This window comes from Calypte anna, chromosome 1 (assembly GCF_003957555.1).
Source record: "Calypte anna isolate BGI_N300 chromosome 1, bCalAnn1_v1.p, whole genome shotgun sequence".
In the NCBI taxonomy this organism is placed as follows: Eukaryota; Metazoa; Chordata; class Aves; order Apodiformes; family Trochilidae; genus Calypte; species Calypte anna.
In genome coordinates, this window is record NC_044244.1 from 182175087 (window position 1) to 182195119 (window position 20033).

Sequence of the window (20033 nt, forward strand, 5' to 3'; positions counted from 1 at the left end):
TCGCAGCTGGGACTACTAATGTTGTTTTTATATTTTTAGTTTTGCTAGTAGGGGAAGTTTGAGTATGTTTTTATCCTTCCTTTTCTTTCTCAGTGGCCTGTTGTTTGGTGCATTCCCACTAGTTAGAGAAGACAAAGTCAAGGCTTTGCTCTGTTCAGTATGAACCAGAGGATTTTATTTCTGGATAAGACACCAAAAGAGTTTGAACTGAAGTTTGCTTCGCAGTGAATATCTCTCTGAAATGGGGCATATTTCTGCAGAAAGATTTGGATCAAATTTGCATTTCTTAAAAAAAGAAAGAAGTGTCTTTGCCAATCCTCATTGCAACAATAATGACATTTCCAAAAGGTTAAGTGCTTTCAGTAGATGAATTGGCAGTAACTCCCTCTCTTCATATTAACAGTAAATTATTAAAAAATACAAGGTTGCAGTTTTAACATTAGTAAAACCATAATGGGTTTTTATTTGACTGTATTTTTTGTACAAGCCTTCATAGCTCAGGTGTTACAAAGTAACAAAAGAATAAAGTTTTCAGTAGCTGAAGTTTCCTCTTGGTTTGTTTATTTTTTAAGCTAGAATTTCTTCATAGCTCATGTTGTTTTAGGGGAATGTGAAAGGAAATGGATCACCCCTCAGATCTCTGCTGTAGGTGATTATTACATGAACAGTTCACTAAAAATTTTGTGCTTAAACTCATCAGCATGAACAGGCTGTGTTTGAGAAGTTAACTTCATTGCAGCAGAATAAAGGGAGAAACACCCACATTTGATTATTGAAGCCTGTATGTCACTATATTTGTAGTGCAACAACAAAAATGTTTAAATTAGACAATCCATATTGTCACTGTTAGAGTACAAAGATCACATTTGTGGAAGTGTAATATGTTATATTTCTAAACACAGTATTATACCCAGGTCTACATGGTATTATAGTCAGGTCTGTATTAATTTTAGTTTGGATACTCAGTCCCCTCTCATGTAGATCGCTCCTTTTGAGGGGAGATGGTATTTTATTTTCTATAGTTTCTGGTATAATCAGTGGTTACATTATGTAGGTTTTTTCTGAAAGTCCATGGTGTTGTGTTTTGCCTTAGACTTTGGCTGGTCATCAAAACATCTTGTGGCATGGTGTGAATGCACAGGCAGTAACTCATCTCTAGTAGCTCATCTCATGTGTGAGGTTACAGACACATCACATTAACTATGGATTTGTTCTCCTAAGACTTTTAAAATATGACCATGTCAGTAGATTGTAATCTCATCTAAATTTCTTGGCCCAGACAGGATTTCTACTGAGCTGCAAGATGGGAGTAGTGTGGGGGGCAAGCATGCTAGCTTAGGTTCCCCATCACTTAGACTGGGACAGTTTAGTGATTTGCCTGGCTTATAGTCTGAAATGAAAACCTTAAAACAGTTTCACAGACACAGGTTGTGATTAGACTTCATACTGTGGGTTTTAATGCCATGTTGTTGGTAACTAACATTAAGATGTATATTAATGTTACCAAGGAGCTCTGAAATGTCTCTCAGGCTTTCAGCATGGACAAGGCTGATATTTTTGTCAGTCCTTCTGTGCCATGATGCAAGGGGATCTCTCTTTTCTCTCCTTGTGACCCCACTGGATATGGGGGGCCCCTCTCACTGGATGTGGGGGTCTCTCTCTCATGGTTGCACATGCCTGGTGTCCTACCCTTCCTCACCCTACAGTCCTGCTTCCATCCCTGTGGAATGGCTGCCTGAGCTATGAGGAAGCAAAGCTGACTTGCAGAAGACCTCTGCATCACAAACCAGCACTGTGGTACAGTCCAGGCTCTGAAGAGAAGAGTTGTAGCCTGGCCTTGGAAAGTCCTAAGCATGGAGTGCTGGTCCCCTGAACCTGCTCTGTGTGGGATGGGGGCAGATATACAACCCCTACTTGGTGCCCATCAAATGGTTCAGAGGGAAGTGCAGATTTTTTAAGGAAGATGCATTGCTTCAGAGCACAAGTGACACATGTATTGCTCCCAGGGAAACAAATGTTCCGTAAACAAATCACATATGCCAGATCATCTGGTGCCCCTGAGAGAAGGTGCATGGATGAGTCTTTAGCATGTGTCTTTTTAACACTGGAATAAGCTGGAGAACAAAGTCCAGCTATTGCTTGCCTTAAACCCAAGTATCCAAGTGAAAATGTGTGGCATCCAGCTTCCCCCAAGGCTTGGTTACAAGACATCAAAAATTAGCTGGTATCAGAATGTCATGATATGCTGCAAAAAGAAAAAAATGGTGTGGCAGTAATTGAATGGTGACTTTTATCTGTGCTAGAGTTTGAGGATGAGCTTTTGAATCTCAGCTATTTTAAGATTTTTGACCTTTTCTAAGTCACGCATACTTGGTGTGACTATCATCGTACTACATGATGTGATGTTTGGGACAAGCATATCCATTACTGATGTGATGTTTGAGACAAGCAAATCCATTGTTGTCAGCAGCATTCACTCACATTTTATGTATTGTGGGGTATTTAATTCAGTTATACATCTGTCTCTTAAATCTATGTTTCAATCAATTTAGGAGGCTTGACAGAGAAAGTGCACAAGCTTACATGGTCAATCATGACCAATTTTGAGCAAGAAGACAGATTCCTAAAAATGCAAAGTGAAGAAACCTGAGACTTTCTTGGTCTTCCACTACAATTCAAATATTAAGCAATTTAAGAGTTAGACCTGGTGGGAATCTGATGAAATGTGATACTGCAGTGTTTAATTTTTAACTTGGGAAAACACCTTAACCTACATTCATCAGTCAAGCAGCATCCAAGGTATTGGAGTCTCACCCTCTGAGCTCTCTTCTTGCAGTCCTTGGATGGAGCAATGCAACTGCTTTGGAGATGCCCAGGATTTGTTTATTGAGATTTCTTGGTTTGAGTGCCTAGTTTTAGGTGAAACCAAGCTAAGTCTAGATACTCCAACCAAGAATAATGCCCCATTCTTTTGGGCACTGGAGTCTGTTGTAAGGGGCTATCCAAGCTGCAAGTTTTACAATTTAAATGAGAGATGAAAGAGGCAGAGAGCTTTGCTTGGCAACCATGGGAAGACCATGTCTGGTTCAACAAGAATTACATGCAACAGTACCCAAAGTGTGCATCTTTCAGTCCTCTCCAGTTACAAAATATTTGTTTCTTATGTATAAGATCATTAAAAAATGAAAGTTATAGATGTTATAGAAAAGGTCCAGGAGGAAAAATTTGATTTCTTGTACCACACAGGTCAACCTGTTGCATCTGATTTCTTAAAATCAAATGTGTAGGTTTTAGTTAAGTTTTTTTACAAGCTGGTTCTTGGATATATGAAGACTGAAGGCAGAATGTAACAGTTCTCAGAGCTCTCTGAGAGTTTGCAGCCTCCAAGAGCAGGTTCTTACACCCTTCAAGACTGATGTATTTTTATTAAGCTACCAACTGGGAACTGTTGTGATATTTTAATCTTAAATGTATGGCCTGGGGTCAGTACCACCAAACTCCACCATGAAATTACCCTGTTCAAAATTACCTTTATTTAATCAGTTCATGTCCAGGTGGTTTCCTTAGCTGTCAAAACCATGAGCAGAGCTTGCACAGCAAGGCAATAAGATCACTGGGATTGCAGGTGAAAGGTGTGTTTAGTTCTTTTAAATTTTGTCAAGAGTGTCCAGAGTACTCCAAAAGAACAATGAAACTGCATTACAGACGCCTTCCAAAGAAGGCATTGAAGATGGCTAAAAAATATTTTCCAGACATACTATAATTACACAAAATGAAAATTACATGTTTATTTAAGAATGTTAAGATGTTCTCATAGAAATAAAAAAGTTAATTATGTACTAATGTCTGGAAACAGTACAATAAAGCAGTACAGTATCTCCAGAGGTACACTGAAAGTTTATGTAAACAGCAGCTAGTGACAGTGATTGCAGTTCTTTAGGAATATTGGTGATAGAACAGATCAAGGTGATGTTGCTGCTCTTCAGCACCATCTATTGGCACCATATTAGTTATTTTAATAAGGAACAGCCCTCTGATAGGTAAAAGTGCACCTTCCATAACACCCCAATGTAACTCAGTAAATTCATGATCAAGGAGTTGATTGGAAAGGATAAATGGTGGAGAACTGCACAAGAGTATGGCTGTATGCCAGGAGTCCAGAAAAGACTGGTTTTGCTTTAACTAGTTTTAAATAAGTATTATTTTATAAACCAGGTAGCCATCCATACACAGAACTTTGTTAGAAAAGTGGGGAATCTTTTAGGTTTTAGGCTCAAACTATTGAGCTAATAAAACAACTCCCCTTGAAAAAATTAACCAACACCATGACAAAAATTCAAGCTGACTGAAAAATCTCACTCAGGGTGTAAAATGAGACCAACCTCAAACTACTCACCACTTTGTTTCAATGATAATACATGTGTGCACATAATATTTGTGTGCTTGAAAAATCAGTGAGTACCTAAAAACCTGTAGAGGTACAGGATACTGATGGTGTTTTTGCTTTGCTGTACTGTTTACAGCAGGGTTCCTTCAGATCACTTGCAGGGAGACTGTAATGCTCCTTGAAGCTCAAAAATCTTAATAATTTGTCTCCCTCTGCCATTAGTGTGGGAGCCTGTTGGACTTCCCTGAAGAAATTACTTTCCTTTAATAAAGTTTATACATTGTGCGTGTTAAAAAAAGGAATCTTGCTGTGCAATCCTATCTCTTGTAACATCTGTAAATTAATTTGTTTCTTGAGCACAAGAATGATTTATAACTCGAAACAAAGCTAAAGTAGCATGACTAAATTAAGAGGAGCATTCAGGCAGCTGGAATGCAATTACAGCACAAATGCACACACCATGTTAATGTGATATTAAGGTTATGAATTTAGTCAAACAGGAATCAGCATGCACAAAGACATGGTTCCTTCCTTCCTTCCTACAGTGTGTTTCAGTAGTGCTGACATGAGAAATGTCTGCCCTAGCTAGATACAGCCTGAGACTACCTGTGGATTTCATGCATGCAGACATAAGATCCCATCTTATCTCTGCTTTGCACCAGCTCGTGGATGGTGGCACATGCTGTGCTCTGTCAGAGAGATTTTTCTCTTACTCTGGTTGTTTTCCCCAGTCTAAGGGAGGTGTTTGGCAGGAAATATGTGGTTTCTTTATTGCACAGAAACTCAGGGAGGCACGACAGAGTGCTGGGCACTTCTTGCTTACCTCTAACCATTATAGGAGCAACTTTTGGGGCTTCCTTTGGGGCAGTGCTTGGGAATGCCCCTTGGCTGGGCTGCTCTGTGGTTGGATTTTTTTCTCAGGATCTTGTTTTCCTGCTGTAGGTGGGTGTCCATTGGTTTGCAAAGAGCATCCATCATGGCAATGGGCTCCAGAAGCATCTGTCTGCACACAAGGGAAGGGAGAAGCTATGAAGCCCCAAAATTGCCTTTAATGCAGTGAAGCCTGGGTTCAGTCCCACTTTCAGGGCCACACTTTGAAAGACACAGGTGATGAGTTTTCCTGGAAGTGGTTTGTGGTTGGAGGTGAGGAACATGCAGCAGGTTTTGGAGCCATCTCAGCCCCCTGTTCTGGTACAGACACAAGGTGAAGGATTGCTATGTAAAGCTGTCAGACTGGCTTCTGCCTGGGTAGCATCAGCTGAGTATGTCAAACCCTGTACAAGACATGTTTTTGCAAGGTCAGGTCACTGGCACAACCTTATTGCTGTGGCTGGTGCTGGTAAATAGGGGCTGTTTTCTGCTCTCTAAGCCAAGGACACAGTGGCATAGATGGAGGCAGAAGGTTCAACCACAGCTGAGGTTTTGCCTTTGCAATGAGGAAGGCATTCTCATCTTTGCCTCAACGAATACGTAGAGGCCTCAGACAAACATCAGAATAACATCAAATTTAACCTCAGTCTTACATTTATGATTTTTGTTTGTTTGTTGTTGGGTTTTGGGTTTTTGGGTTTCTGATTTTTGGGTTTTTTTTCTTTCTTCTATTTTTCTTGCTATGAATGTATTTATCTGCTTTTCCAAATAATGTGAAAAACATCTTCTCTAGAGGTTGGTCTAGCAGAAAGGAGGAACATCCACTGTGGTGCTCTTCCTCACAGACAGACTCACACAATTTGCCAAACTTTATTTTATTGTTTATGTTTCATTCAGTGAAAGCTGTGCCAGAAGTTAGACACCATCAGATATCTCAGGAAATATCAGTGGGGGAGGACCAGCAATTCTTCCATGTCCTCAGGTCTGGATGGGCAACATGATCCTGTTGTGACACCATTTCAGGAGATCCAGCAGGGGTGGATGTACCAGACCCACCTCAGTCATGCTCCAGATTCCTTTTATCATGTCCTTTGCTCCCCTCTGCTCTGTGCTTTCTCCAATGGATTGTCTGGGTGCCAGGAATCTGCACATACTTCAGCCTGGAGTGACCAGGGATGAGCATTAGTCCAACCTCCATTAATGCTGGTGTGATGACAGCCTCTGAAATGTCAAGCCCATGCACATGTCTGGGCCCTACTTACTTTCAGCAAGGTCTGTTCTAGTTAGAGGGCAGACTATGAATTTGCAGAGCATAAACTCTTTCTTCCCTTGTTGCTGCTCTGCAAAGTCATTATTGTCCCCCATGGGGGGCTGGAGTGTTTGGGGTAAGGAAAAGTCACCCAGAGGAGTGAGCAAGTTGCTTGAAAGATTCCAGTGAGCTACTATGACTATTGCTAATAAAACACAGAATGTTACACCAAACACCCATCTGGGGTTTTTTAAGGTGTTTTCAAAACTCCCTGCAGTTTTGAGGTGTCTGTTGTCACTTTCATTTACAGGCTCCTCACAGAAGTTTTCACTGCTTTTGAGTGACTGCTGGGAAAAAAGGTACAGCACAGAGGAAAGGGAATGATTTATCCAAGCATGAAGGACATTTCAAAAGACTAATGTCCCAACCCAGGCAGTTAACCTTAGGACTCCAACATGAGGATTTTATGACCTACTGAGAACTAGCAGCTTTTTTGTAAAAAAAAAAAGACCTTTCATCTCAGTAGATGAACCAGAAGAACTGAAGTTCCACTACTTTTTCTTTCTGCAAAAGAGTACAACTGCCTTTTAGTAATGTTATCAGGCTACTGGCAGAACAGAGATTCAGGTTTGTCACAAACTGAGTTAAGATTGTTTTAAAGAAGATTTGCATTTTTCTTTTTAATTTGCTGGAAGTGCTATAAAGGTTTCCAGGGGGATTGTCTCATTTCTCCCCAGGTCATTTGATTGCTTTTCATTTAGCAGAAGTTATGCATCAGAGAGATTTCATTAAAATGATACAATATGCAGTTTTGATTATAATTTGGGGGTGTGCATTGAGTTACTCATTATTGCATCAACGTGCAAGGGAAGAGCTCTGAGAATTGTGTCCCACATCCTCCAGACAAAACCAAAAGATTAATTTCCCTGAGGTGCCAGCCAGGTATTAAAACCAAGACTGGTCGTGGCCTTAAAGGTCAGTGCAGAACAGGTGCTGAGCTGTGAGCAAGTCCTTCACACAAAAATGCCTTAGAAAGAGGAAGAGATAGCAACTGCCAATCTAATTTCTCCTGGCAAGGAAATGTCCTATGGATGATTTTGCTGGATAATTTTTGGTCACATACCTGGTTCAATTGACTCATTCTGGTAAAATGAACTTGTATGCATTGATCTCCCATTTCTGTGCCCGACCATAGCAAAATTAGTCCTGCCCAGCTATGGATATGTCTGTCTGCAGTGGCTCCTGACAACATGGTCAGGCAGGTGGCACCCAGTACAGAATGGTCCTGGGTGGTCCCAGGAACGAGGGTCATGAGCAAGTGCCCACCCCTCTTCCCACTGCCCTCTCCCTCTGCTGCTGAAGGTGGCTTGGATGAGGCTTTTTTGCAAAGGTGCCACGGTGCAATGGAGAAATTTTCAGTCACCCTAGCAAGAGCTGTGGCAGCCAACCCTGGGCATGTGCCCTGGCCAGGCAGAGCTGGGGCTCACTGACATCTCAGCATGGACATGGGGCTGTCCAACACCTGAGCATCCTGTTGCTGAGATACAATCCTGTCTGCCTCAGGGCAAAGCTGATTAAACCCAGCCTTTGTTATTAAGAGCACAGACACCTGTGCATGCTCCTACACTTGCAATGAGATCCCCACAAGCAGCAAAGCTTTGCAGAAGCTTTTGCATGTGCTCACACAGTTCCAGATCTGCCTGGGCCATGGCAGCCTTTGATGGGCAGAGCATTTAAGATGCAACGGAGTTGTGGCTTTCTGGGACTTCTATCTATCACATTAAGTTTCTGTGTGCTGTGATCTCTGTCTCAGTAGTAAGTTGATCCTCTGGCAGAGTATTCAGTCAGAAACTAATTAGAGGGAGCAAATTGTTGTGAACACATACAGTGTTAAGTTTTTATTCTAATAACCTAGTTAATTTTGCTTCTTCAAGCGAAGAGGGGAAGTAGTGAGAATTCCAGCTCTTTGATCAAGTGGTGATGTTTTGATGCTAAGTTGCTAAGATAAGAATCTAGAGCAATAGTGTTATACAACAGCAATTTGAAACTACTTTGGTAGTTTTGCAAGTGTCTTTTTTGGAAAATGGATGAGGCACTCAAAAAAAGGTCTGTGTCCTAACATGACAAAGGTTGATGTGAGAAGGAAGCTATGCACATCCTTCTTTACAGAGGTAAATGGATTGAGCTGTGAAGCACTTAAGACTTTGATTACTTTGCTTAGGCTCTGTCATGAGTGGAAGCTGCTAGGAATCTCAGTGATGCAGGACCATGATTCAGGGCAAGCTGCAGGACAGGATCCCTTTCGATGATCCTTGCTCTGCTATTCCTGCCTGTATGAGGCAGACATAGCAATATTTTAGGTTTATCTGCTTGTTCTTTTCATTCATGTTCCCTGAAAATGTACATAGGCTTTGTCTACTTTGTACAGAGCTTCACCATCTGCCAGTGACATGCAATACTCTTTTTATTTTGAAATAGCCTAAGTGATTTGAGATCATGTTGCAATGAAAACTCTGCAGGCAAACCTTGCTTGGGGTGTCTGATGAAGGAGGGGAAGGGAAACGCTTCCTTCTGGGTTTGAAATGGAGAGAACATATTCCTAGGAGGGAATGAGTTTGCTCTTTACACTGGTACTTGTGTGAGTCCATTTAACATAAACACCAGAGCAAGTGAGCTCCATCCTACCAATGCCCTGCAACTGTGTGCTCAGCAAATAATCACACAAACTGTAGCTCCTTGCATTCAGTACAACAGATGAGCCGTATTTGTCTGCAGGTTACTGCAGTAACAGAAGGTGATTTAATTTTAGAATTTTTAAACTTATTGCTGTGTTGGCACAAAGGTAAGGATGTATGGGGTGCTTTTCCACATCTGGGACTCAAAAGATAGCAGAAGAGTGTTCTGAACCCTTACTTAATTTGCTTTGTTTTCTTTAATACAAACTTTCTTTTCCTTACCTTAAATCCCTAGTGTTCACTGGGACACTTGCTTTTACCTGGCTGACATCATTAACAAACAGCACAGGAATATTAGTGATGGATGGGCTTGGAGCTGTTGGAAGCAGAGGTCATGTGGCTCACAACAAAAGTTGCTCATGGCCAAGTGGAATCATTCTTAGAAGACTGAGCTTATTTAACTTGTGAAGCTGGCACCAGAGCTGTGGCATTTGTGTCCTCTGCTTGGCAGAGCAGAGCATCAGCTGATTGGAAACGTTGAATCCTTCTGAACACAAAAATAATAGGAACAGCTTTGTCACTTTTCTGCAAGTTAAAAAATGTAATTCTAATTACCTGCAGCCCTGTGACTGGCTCTAGAAACTGGGACAGTACTCATTTGTTGGATGCCCTCAGCCTTGTTACCCATAAGGTCTTCCTAAATTCAGGTGAATAAGGGAAGTGACATACTACAGTTCATTATCTGGTTTCTCAGCACTGAACAGACTTGAGTAGCCACTTCTGGTGTTGGTTACTTTGGAAATAATGTCAACTATTGCTTCAGACCATCTCTCCTTAGAGTAGTCTAGTTCTGGAAGTGGCCTTATGGAGCCAAACTTCTGTGATTTGTAAGCATCTGATATGGGTTGACTGAAGACCAAATAGATTTGTTTGCAGTGACTTTGCTGTGCTCTGTTTTGATCTTTAGATCTTTCTTCTTAGGAGTGCTGCCTTGCAGACAGAACACTTCAGTTAAAACTCCATGTCTGGAGAAAGACTTCCAGCTGCAAAGGCACTGGACTATTTTCAAAGCTTTTTTTCATCAGAGATAAGATCTATACTTTCCTACAGTCAAAATCTTTGAAACACCATAAGCAAAACTAGGAGCCATCAACAAACTGCATTAATATTTTAGAAAGGTACTCAATTATTTATGGTGAAGCTTCAGCATTTTCTTAGTATAAAACTTCAGTATAAAGGAGTTGCCTTGAGATACACTTCTCCCTGAACAGTACTGTACCACTGGGAACAGTTTATAGGGCTTTTATTTACCAGAGAACATCATCAACATTTAATTAACTCAGAAGTGTATTAAAGCCACTTTGCATATTGGGTTTATGGTATTGTTTGGATGCTGTTTGTGTATTCAGGAGTCGGCACAGCCTTATTGGGTTTCTGTCTGCAAGACCAGCACATTGGGAGTGTGTGAAGTACAGGTTACTTGGAAAGCATGGAAATAAGCTATTTCATTACAGCTTCTCAGATAACACAATGAAACTGCCATGGTCTGAGCAGCTCTGCTGATAGCTGGGACCCCAGGAGCTGAGCCACAGGACTGTCAGGTGGACATTTGATCCTCCAGACTCAGGTTTCCTAGGTATTAGAGGGGGACAGGAAGACAGCAGCTTCCTTTGTAAATGCTTCTGGAGTTCAAGATGAGTACATTATTAATGGTCTGGTCCTAAACATTCTTAAAGGACTGTGATTTAGAGGTGTTCTAGGAATGCAGTTAATTTCTAAAAGTTAATTTATCTTGTCAGACAAAAATGAAATTTCCATCTTGATGTGCATTAAAGGATTCTTTAATGTTTAACATTGATTCTGTGTTGTAACACTAACAAATCCAGCATTATAATTGCCCTACCAGAAAAGGGGGCTGTGACTTACTCTCTTCTGTATACATGACTTTCTTGGGGAAGCTAGAGGTGACATTAAAGAGTTGGAGACACAGTCCTGGGGCTGAGCTTCTGTCCTGGGCTTGCCTATGGTTTAATTAAGGTAAGAACCAACACGGATGACATAAGGACAAACAAGGACTATGGGCTGAAGTGGCAATACAGAACTGCAGGAGTCAAAATGAGGTTTCTCAGAAACACTCCTTTCACCACACATCTCCCTCCTGGTACCTGGTTTGGATGCTTGCCCTGTCTTTCCAGGTTAATCTTCCCTATTTTGCACAAGAATCTTAACATTTTCTTTGTTAATACCATTGCACCCAAATGTATAATTCCACAGGATATCAATGAACTTCCCCACAACCTCAGATTTATCAAGACAGAAGACTTTAAAAGCTCACTGGTGAATCAGAAAATCATTACTAAACCTGCTGCAGAGGTGTCCAGATGTATCACCTCTTGATGGAGCTTGGAGTTACTGCATGAAATGTTTGGTGGTCTAAATCTTGTTCTCAGGGAAAGCATCATAGACATCTGGGTAATTAGGCTAGAAAGGCAGATTCATGGGCTGGTTTATTGCACATTTATTGGTACAGCCAGTGGATAGGGGGAAAAAAAAAGATTAGGCATAGAGAAGGGTGTAGTCATATACAGTAGCAGAATTAGAGGGAGTGAATTTCACAGCTTCTGCTGGGAGTTCATCTTTTCTCTGACTACTGTTAGCCTATACCTGCAGGGCATCACTTTTATCTTTGACTCAAAGTACACTTCTGAAGAAATTTCCTTCCCTGGCAATTTTAAAACTTGAAAATATCTCATAATCCAAGGCATTTGAAAGGGGAAAAAAGAGACTGGAGCCACCTGCAAGAATGTTATCACACTGCTCTCTGAAAAAGCAGTTTTTTCCTCTGTATGTGAAGCTTTTAAAGAGTACTGAAGAAAAGAGAAGAAAATGAACCAAATTTTTACCTAGGTGCCAAGTCAGTGGACTTCGAAACTGAAGCAGAATTTGGAGACAAGTTTATTTAACACTATTCACTGTGACTTTTTTCAGTGAGCTTGAGACATTTTAGGCTTGTGGGTCCCAGAGATCTGAGATGAGGGTCTCACCTTTTACAAATAGTAAGTTTCTTGCCCTTGTGTTTGCAGAGGAAATGTGATCCAAAGGAGTAATAGCTGCTTACATCAGTAGACCCCCTTGGTCACTGCTGTTTAAAGAATTGGGTTTTATTATTTTATTTTTTTTTTAGGAATCTGACTCATGATATTTAAATATTTGAAGCTGGCAGTAGTAACCCAGATGTTTGTTTCTCCACTTAACTGACAATACACAGGGGATCTGAGCTTTCCCTGTTTCTGCAGGAATTCACAATAATGGCACGTCTTTCACCTTTAGTGTTTCAAAACCATAACAAGAGGAAAAATTAAGCCAAACCTCAAATCCACTTGGATGTTGATTTAACTGACTGGGAGCCCTTATTCAAGGAAAATCTTGCAAGAACAGAGAGCTGGGCTTGATAATCTGAACATTTTCTCATTTTTCAAATTGAGATCCATCTCTTCTAACATCAAATCTACTTTGTAGGCAGGAAATGGAAAGTTTGTCACATTGTTTTCATCCCGAGAGAGTGCAAGGAGGGACAACCATTTATCAGTTTGCAGATAGTTTATTTTGATGCTACCAGAAATGTGTACCATTGAAGTAATTACTGCATAAAAGTCACTAAAGTATCATATTGAGGCATGGCAAGATCCAGGCTTGTTGAGCAAGATTTTTGATTTCTGATATAGATGGCTCATGTGGAGAATGGAGTGGTTATGGGCACCTTTTCTTTAGGTAAAGCATGAGAACTCTTGGATGATTTTTTTCTTACACAGCAAATTGACTCTCACTGTCCCAGGCAAATGAGTTATTGCAGAGCAGCACACTGTGTCACTGTTGTATTCACAAATAAAAAAATCACCTTTCCCATATGAATAAGTGCAGTGAAGCTCCACTGCCTGTCTATTCACTGTGCACCTGGTGCACATGCACAGCAATTCTTCTGAATCTTTGCATTTGCTCCTTATTATTATTAATGTATGCATTTGCCCTTATTATCCAGGGGACAAGTTTTTAGACCAGCACTGCTACTGTGAACCAAGTAGATGTCCATGCACATACACCAAAATTCTTGGGTACTAATGTGTCATCTTGTGAGAGACAGCCTGGTTAAATTAAAAAGGGAGCAAGAGCATGAGCACAAACAACCACACTTCAGCACTCCTGGAAGACACCAACCCCTGTCTCAATGTGATCAAGCTCAGCAGAGGAGGGGAAAAGTGTTTGTGTCTCCACTGAGCTGCCCAGAACATGATGCATAATTTGAAGTTGTTACTTCCTCTAAACTGCAGAAGCAGGTGCAATTAGTCTGATTAAGAACATGAATGTAAAGCAGGCAATATGGGCTTTAATAAAGCAAGCATGCTTTTCCCTTGAAACAATTTGCACATGTAAGTTTCTGAAGTATTTTCTTCATCTTTCCGTGTTGTTTTCATTCACCGAGTCCCATATTAATTGCTAATAAAACCCATCAAGTTTTCATTTTTTGGGCAAAATGCTATTTGGCAGCTTACATTCTAATACACCTCGGTGCAGCCCTCCTCCTACCAGAGGTGTTTGATAGCTGGGAGGACAGGGTCATGGTGGAGCAGGCACTGGGGTGTGCAGCCTGCGAGGCAGCTCTCTGGTTGCCAGGCTCTTCAGTGTTGCAGATAGGAATCTAAAGTTCAGTGACTGCATTATCCATTCCCTACTCACCCTGAGTTAGCTCTGTTTTGTTCTGAAATCAAAGTAGCCTGCAGCAAGGTCAAAACTGATGTGGCAGAAGTAGCAAAAATAATGCTTTTTTTTTTTTTTTTTTTTTTTTTTTTTTTGGTATCCCACACATTCTGCTCTGAGGAGCCAGGGCCTTACCCAAGACCTGGATGTGTGCCTGTTCTGTGTGTTTTCACTTCCTGCAATCAAAATACAATCACACAGAAGGAGAATGAATGAATACCTGGTGTGCTACGAGATGAGCAGTTGTATCAACATGCAGATGTTGACCATGGCAGCTGCCTTCACTTTTGTGCAAGAAGGAAAGGTTGAATGCCACCTTTGGTTAAACATACTGGAAAATTACTGCATGTGGGCAAGGTGATAAGGGTGGTGGGACACTGGAACAGGTAGGTGGGAAAAGTTGTGGATGGGTTGTCGTTGGAAGTGTTTGAAGTCAGGCTGGACAAGCCTTTGATCAACCTGATCTAGTGAAAGATGTTTCTATCTGTGGTTTGGGGCTTGAACTAGAGCTTTGAAAGTCTCTTCTATCCCAAACCATTCTACAATTCTATGATAAAATGATGAGTTTGGACCCTGGGATCTGAGATTTTTCCCAATGCTGTGATAAAAAAACTCAGAAAGAAGAGAAAGTGTGGTAGCTGCTGTGTTCGTGAGAGAAACCACCAAGGTTCAGCTCTGTAGGTGAAAGCACATTGAAAAAACTCAAAGCACGAAGGACTCAAGACCAGACACAACATGTGTTGCTGGTGGTATCTTAATATGCTCAGGTATAAAAAAAAAAGCTTCTTAACTTGGAAAATGACATACATCCCTTTTTTTTTTTTTTTTTTTTTTTTAGCCCTGGTTTCCTTGTGCAACAGAGTAGCAGGGTAGTGAGTAAATAAATTGTCTTGAAGATGAGAACTGGTTAAACAGAGCAAAACAAAACCACCACGGAGAATATTATCACCAGTACACATCAAGCGAGACAGAATTTTCCAGGTATTTGAATACACAAGTTTTCTACACTGGATAATTTGAATGAAACATTACATTATATTTGATTGTGTCAGTGGAAACGCTTTTCCTCTAGTAGCATCATTAGTTTTCTTGTGTTTCCTCATGTATTTATTAGCATTAAATCATACGTTTAGCTACCTTAAAGAACTTATATCTATGTACAACAGTATGAAAAAAGGTAGTTAAACATATGATTCTGATCTTTAGACACTACTTCAGACACTGTAGTAATAAAATACAATAATGATGGTAATATCTTTGGAAGGGCACTGAAATTGCTTTTTGGGTGTTGTGAAGAACTTTTATTTACCAAATAATAAGAGGATATAAGTTATATATATATGTGTGTATATGCATATACCTATATAAATTATAGATATTCAATAAAAATTTGAGCTTATCTGCATGTAATTCTTGAGGAGATAAGGGATTCCTGTCTATAAAACTTAGAGTGCTCTGTCAGGAAGATGGTAATCACCTGTCATTTAAGTGATCTGTGATATCCAAAAGCAACAAATAAAGTAGTTATGGCAGTTGGCAACAGCAACTGGGTGACAAAGGATGATGGATCAAAATGTGTTGCTGCAAAATATGTCCATTATGACTGCTAGGTATTAATAAATATCCCTGGGTTCAAGAAAATAGGTATCACATTAATAAACATCTTATTCCACTGAAGAGCTCTTCATATTTTAAATGCATTCTGTCTTTCTTGCCATTTTCTCAAAAGCTAAGAGAATATAGTTCTTAAATCATTTAAGTTTCAGCCTCTCAGTCAGGATCAGGATCAGTTTTTGGCCACAGGGCATGGCACTGGCCACCTGTAGTTTCCATACTGAAGCCCCACACTCAGTTCCTGACTTCAGAAGATGCCTGCATGGGGTTGGATAAATCCTTTCCTCAGTCTCCAAAGGTCTGGGGAATAGAGAAGATGGCTCCAGCTTTCTGTCAGATACTGAGTGCAAATGGTTGCACAGCAAGGTGGTGGTTTGTGTAGCCAGGAGGGAAAAGACTTAGTGTGCATCTCAGGGGCTGCAAGGGAGAGGCTGCTGCAGAGCCATGCTTCATGGTGAAAAGCTGGCTAACGATGGTCAAAAGATTTAACTCACTGGAGGCCCAGGATTGCCCCAGTGAAAGTCCATCTCAGTCCTGGGCATGAAAGGGGAAAGATGAACGTGTGGGTAGCAGTGACTCCATAGCCAGGGAAGGAGGCAGCTCTGTCTCGGGGATGGGATGAAGAGGCTCTGCCTGAGCTAGGCAGAGAGGAAAGTTCTGCTGTCTCACACAGGGCTGCCCAGGGGTGACAGTCACCTCTCCCTTTTCTGAGTGTGGCTCTCACCACTCACCACAGCACTGGGATCTATTGGCTTTGGCCTAAAGCACCACAAAGGGTTTTCTCTCAGGTCTGGAATATGTGTCCATGCAGTGACTTCTCATGGGGACTTCTCTACAGTTTCTGTTGTGCTACTCCCAAAAGTTCTCTGGAGAAAGGGACCATTTGGGTCTTCAATAGCAGCACTGCCACATGCCTTATCTCTCCAAGACCTCTCAGCTGCTCTCAGTGGGGAGGGATGTCTGACATAGTTACCACTCATCCAAGACACACCAAGGGGCTGCCCTTGGCAGTGGCTTTGGTGCTGAGAGGGATGCTGGGACTCTCTGGGGAAGTCCTGGTGCATTCAGGGATCTGCTTTCTGCTGACAGCTGGAGCCCCCATGCCCGGCCTTGCCCTGCATCCTGCTGCATCCTAACACTGCCCTCTTCCAAGGGCTGCCTACCCCTTGCAAATACAGGTGGGGAATCCTCCAGGGGATGTCTCCAGCAGCCCTGGCTCAGCTCCCCATGCACAGCAGCCCCATGGTGCACAGGGAGAGCCGAGGTGCTGCCCATGGGGTCTGTGGTGCCGTGGGGAGGATGTGGTCCCCTCAGCTATACAGGGCCAGGTCCATGCCAGAGGATGCTCCTGCCCTCCCTTGCATCTCCTGGTAAAAGGGCTGCAGGAGCTGCATGGACTTAACCACCCTTTGCCTCAGAAGAAGCTGAAGTTTCTCCTTTTCTTTAAAATGTGAATTCAAGCATTATTCTTTGCCCTCTCTGCCTCCCTCACAACCCCCAGTTCTTGCAAGGAATTATTTTGCAGTCTCAATTTTTGTGAAACATGTTTCCCAGGGGGAGAAATCTGACATCTTTTACCTAGAAGGTGATGTATAATCTCAAAGGCAGGAAAAAAATAAAGTTAGAAATAAGAAGAAAAGAAAAATCAAAGATATCTTGCTGTCACCAGAAACCCCTGAGTGTGCTTGATCTCTGGAAAAATACATTAGAATGATGTTGAAAACCTAGAAAAAGTTAGAAGAAATACAGGATCAAAATGAAGTCTGATGCAGCCTGTTGTGAGCCAGCAGGAGCTGAATCCCGAGTCCCATGGAACGGTGGCCTGAGAGCTGCTGAGTGCTGCTGCAGGGAGGGGAAGGGCAGCCTTTTGCAAAGGCTGGTTTTAGGTCACAATTACTTTGAAATGAGTATTTCTTTTCCCCATCAATGAGTGAAACCTAAAAGAGGCAAAAGGCATGTTGTAGATCTCCTTAAGTGGAAAACACCCTTTAAACCATGTCTCATAGTGATCTCAGAAGCAGCTGCCAGTCCTGGCAGGAGCAGCAGCCCAAAGGTGATGTTCTTTGACCAAGAAAGCATAAGTAGGTTGAGCTGCAATTGGTTCTTGCAAGCATCATCCCCACTAAAATCAGAAACTGATATGAGGTCAGAAATTTATAGTATGCAGAGTCAGAGAGATAAAATGGTTGATTTAGTCTACAAATACCTGTGCTTTTGGCTTGTTTTAATTTAAAAAAAGATGTGTTTTCCTCCATGTGGTGTCAGTGGTTGGAGTCATCTCTGTGGGAAAAGGGTACCACAAACCCTTCTGAGTGCCTGGCAGAAATGAAATGCCTTTATGCATCCCAAGGTAAAGCTAAATAGTTAATGAAACTGAAAAGGAAGTTGCAGCTTGCTAAGAGCTTAGCACTTGCTAACAAAACACACTGAATGTGTCAGCAGAGTGAGTCCAGTCACAGTGCAGTCTTCATCTGCAGACCTGAGATGGATTCACAGCTGTACCACTCCACCCAGTCCCTGACTCCTGGAAATGTAGCTTCTCAGCTTGTTCCTGCCCCTGGCCAGTCCTAAACTCTCATGAGCCCTGGAAACAGGTTGGAGTGACCATGTTGCTTGAATATGAATTTCAACATGATCATACTGGCTGCACCAAGGGCTTCACAGGGACTGGGGCACTAATGGTGACCACAGGTGAAGCAGGAGGTGAAGGTGCCTGGACCAGAGCTTTCCTAAGGTGCCCTGGAGAAATTACCATTCCTGTTATCCTCTGAACTCCTGTGTGAGTTTTGGAGGTACTTATGTCTGGTTGACACCACACCAAGCAGCAGCGGCTGCTTTTGAAGTGCTTCTGGCTGGAAAGGAGGGATGAGGAGCACCAGAAGTAGACAGAGATCCTGGGAGGCACTTGCCTTTCTGAAAGGGCTATGGAAGACTCCTACCTCCTCCCGAGGTTGGCTGTGCCTCCACCAGTGTCTGTGATGCTACAGAGCACCTTCCCCAAAGCCAATGTTCTCTCCTCTGTCCCTCTCTCACCTCTCTCCTTTCTGGGATGGAAATGTTTAGGCATGGAGGGAGTTGATTTGTAGGCTAAAAATATTTGGGGTAAAATGTGGGTAGTAAGCAGTAAATCTAATACAGATTTTAATCCTTCACTTTTTTTAAGTGCTCAATTTTATTCTGTATTTTATCTGCTTTTTTGGCATGGCATTATATATTTGTTTCTATTCTTATTCCACACATGTATTACACTAAAGCTCAGGGACATCCTCCACACCCAGTTGAGTACTACCTAATTATATCTTGAGATGGCCTTTTAGATGAGCATAGCATCTTTTTCCAAATAACATTCTTCAGTTCCTTTCTTTCCCATGAAGGTAGACACGCTACAGCTCTTTCTGGCTACTTCCTTGACTCAGTAAATAAGACCAAAGCATCCTTAGCAGCCTTGAGCTCATTCTGATCATGAAAAAGATGTGCTTGATTTTAGAGGATGAGAAGAGTACACTAATAGGAGGCTTCCAAATAGGCCTGGTAGGCATGAGGAGATAGATCAATGAATTCTCACCATAAAGACTGAGGCTTAGCTGGATTTGACATGATGAGGGTTGTTTTAACTGGGAGTCTGAACCCTTTGCTTGAAACTGCAACTGCGACAGTGAACTGATTTAATTCCTTGCCCTTTTTAAAACAGATAAAAAAAAATTTGACTTGATTAGGATCAAATTATCAGCCAAAAGCCAGCTTAAATATTTAATAACTTGGGCTTTTAAGTGGGATAAACTTGCCAAGTCTTGTGATTCCTAGTGATTTGCACAGTATCTTTGAATTCATCCTTGCAGCTCCAGCACCTGGAAGCATTGCAGCAAACAAGAATATTCCACTTCAACTGAAAAATGAACATCCATCTACTGCAGTTAGAGGAGCTTGAAAAGAGGACTCCCTAGGTGCAAAATCATCAGGCAAGTGACCTCCTGCCCCAGCAATTTGTGCATCATCTTTCAAGGAAATGTTCTGCTTTTCAGGCCTTAAATCAAAGAGCAGCAATATCACTGTTAAGTTCACAAGTAGCCATTGGCTATACTGCCACTTTTACTGTAGGAATAAAATTGTACTTACATAGAGCTGACACAAGATGCAGTTACAGTTTGGGAAGGTCCTGCCAGCATATCTGAATATGTCTTTCATTATATCATGTAGGCAATTAGACAATTGAAATTAGAGTGTAATTAGATGCAAGTGTTCAGCAAACTAGCAAAACATACCAACTTTAAATCCTAAAACTAAATTGTCTGCTACATGCATGCATTATCAACACACTTGCTAATGGGCAGTTCTTACACAATCTTAAGCATTGTCACTACCTGGAGAAAACTTAGTACCTAAGAGTTATACTCTAATTTAGCTCTAAGTACACAATATCATGTACAACTGGCTGAGGTCTTGGTCCTTCATAATCACTGAGGTCCAGGTCATCAGGCCTGAG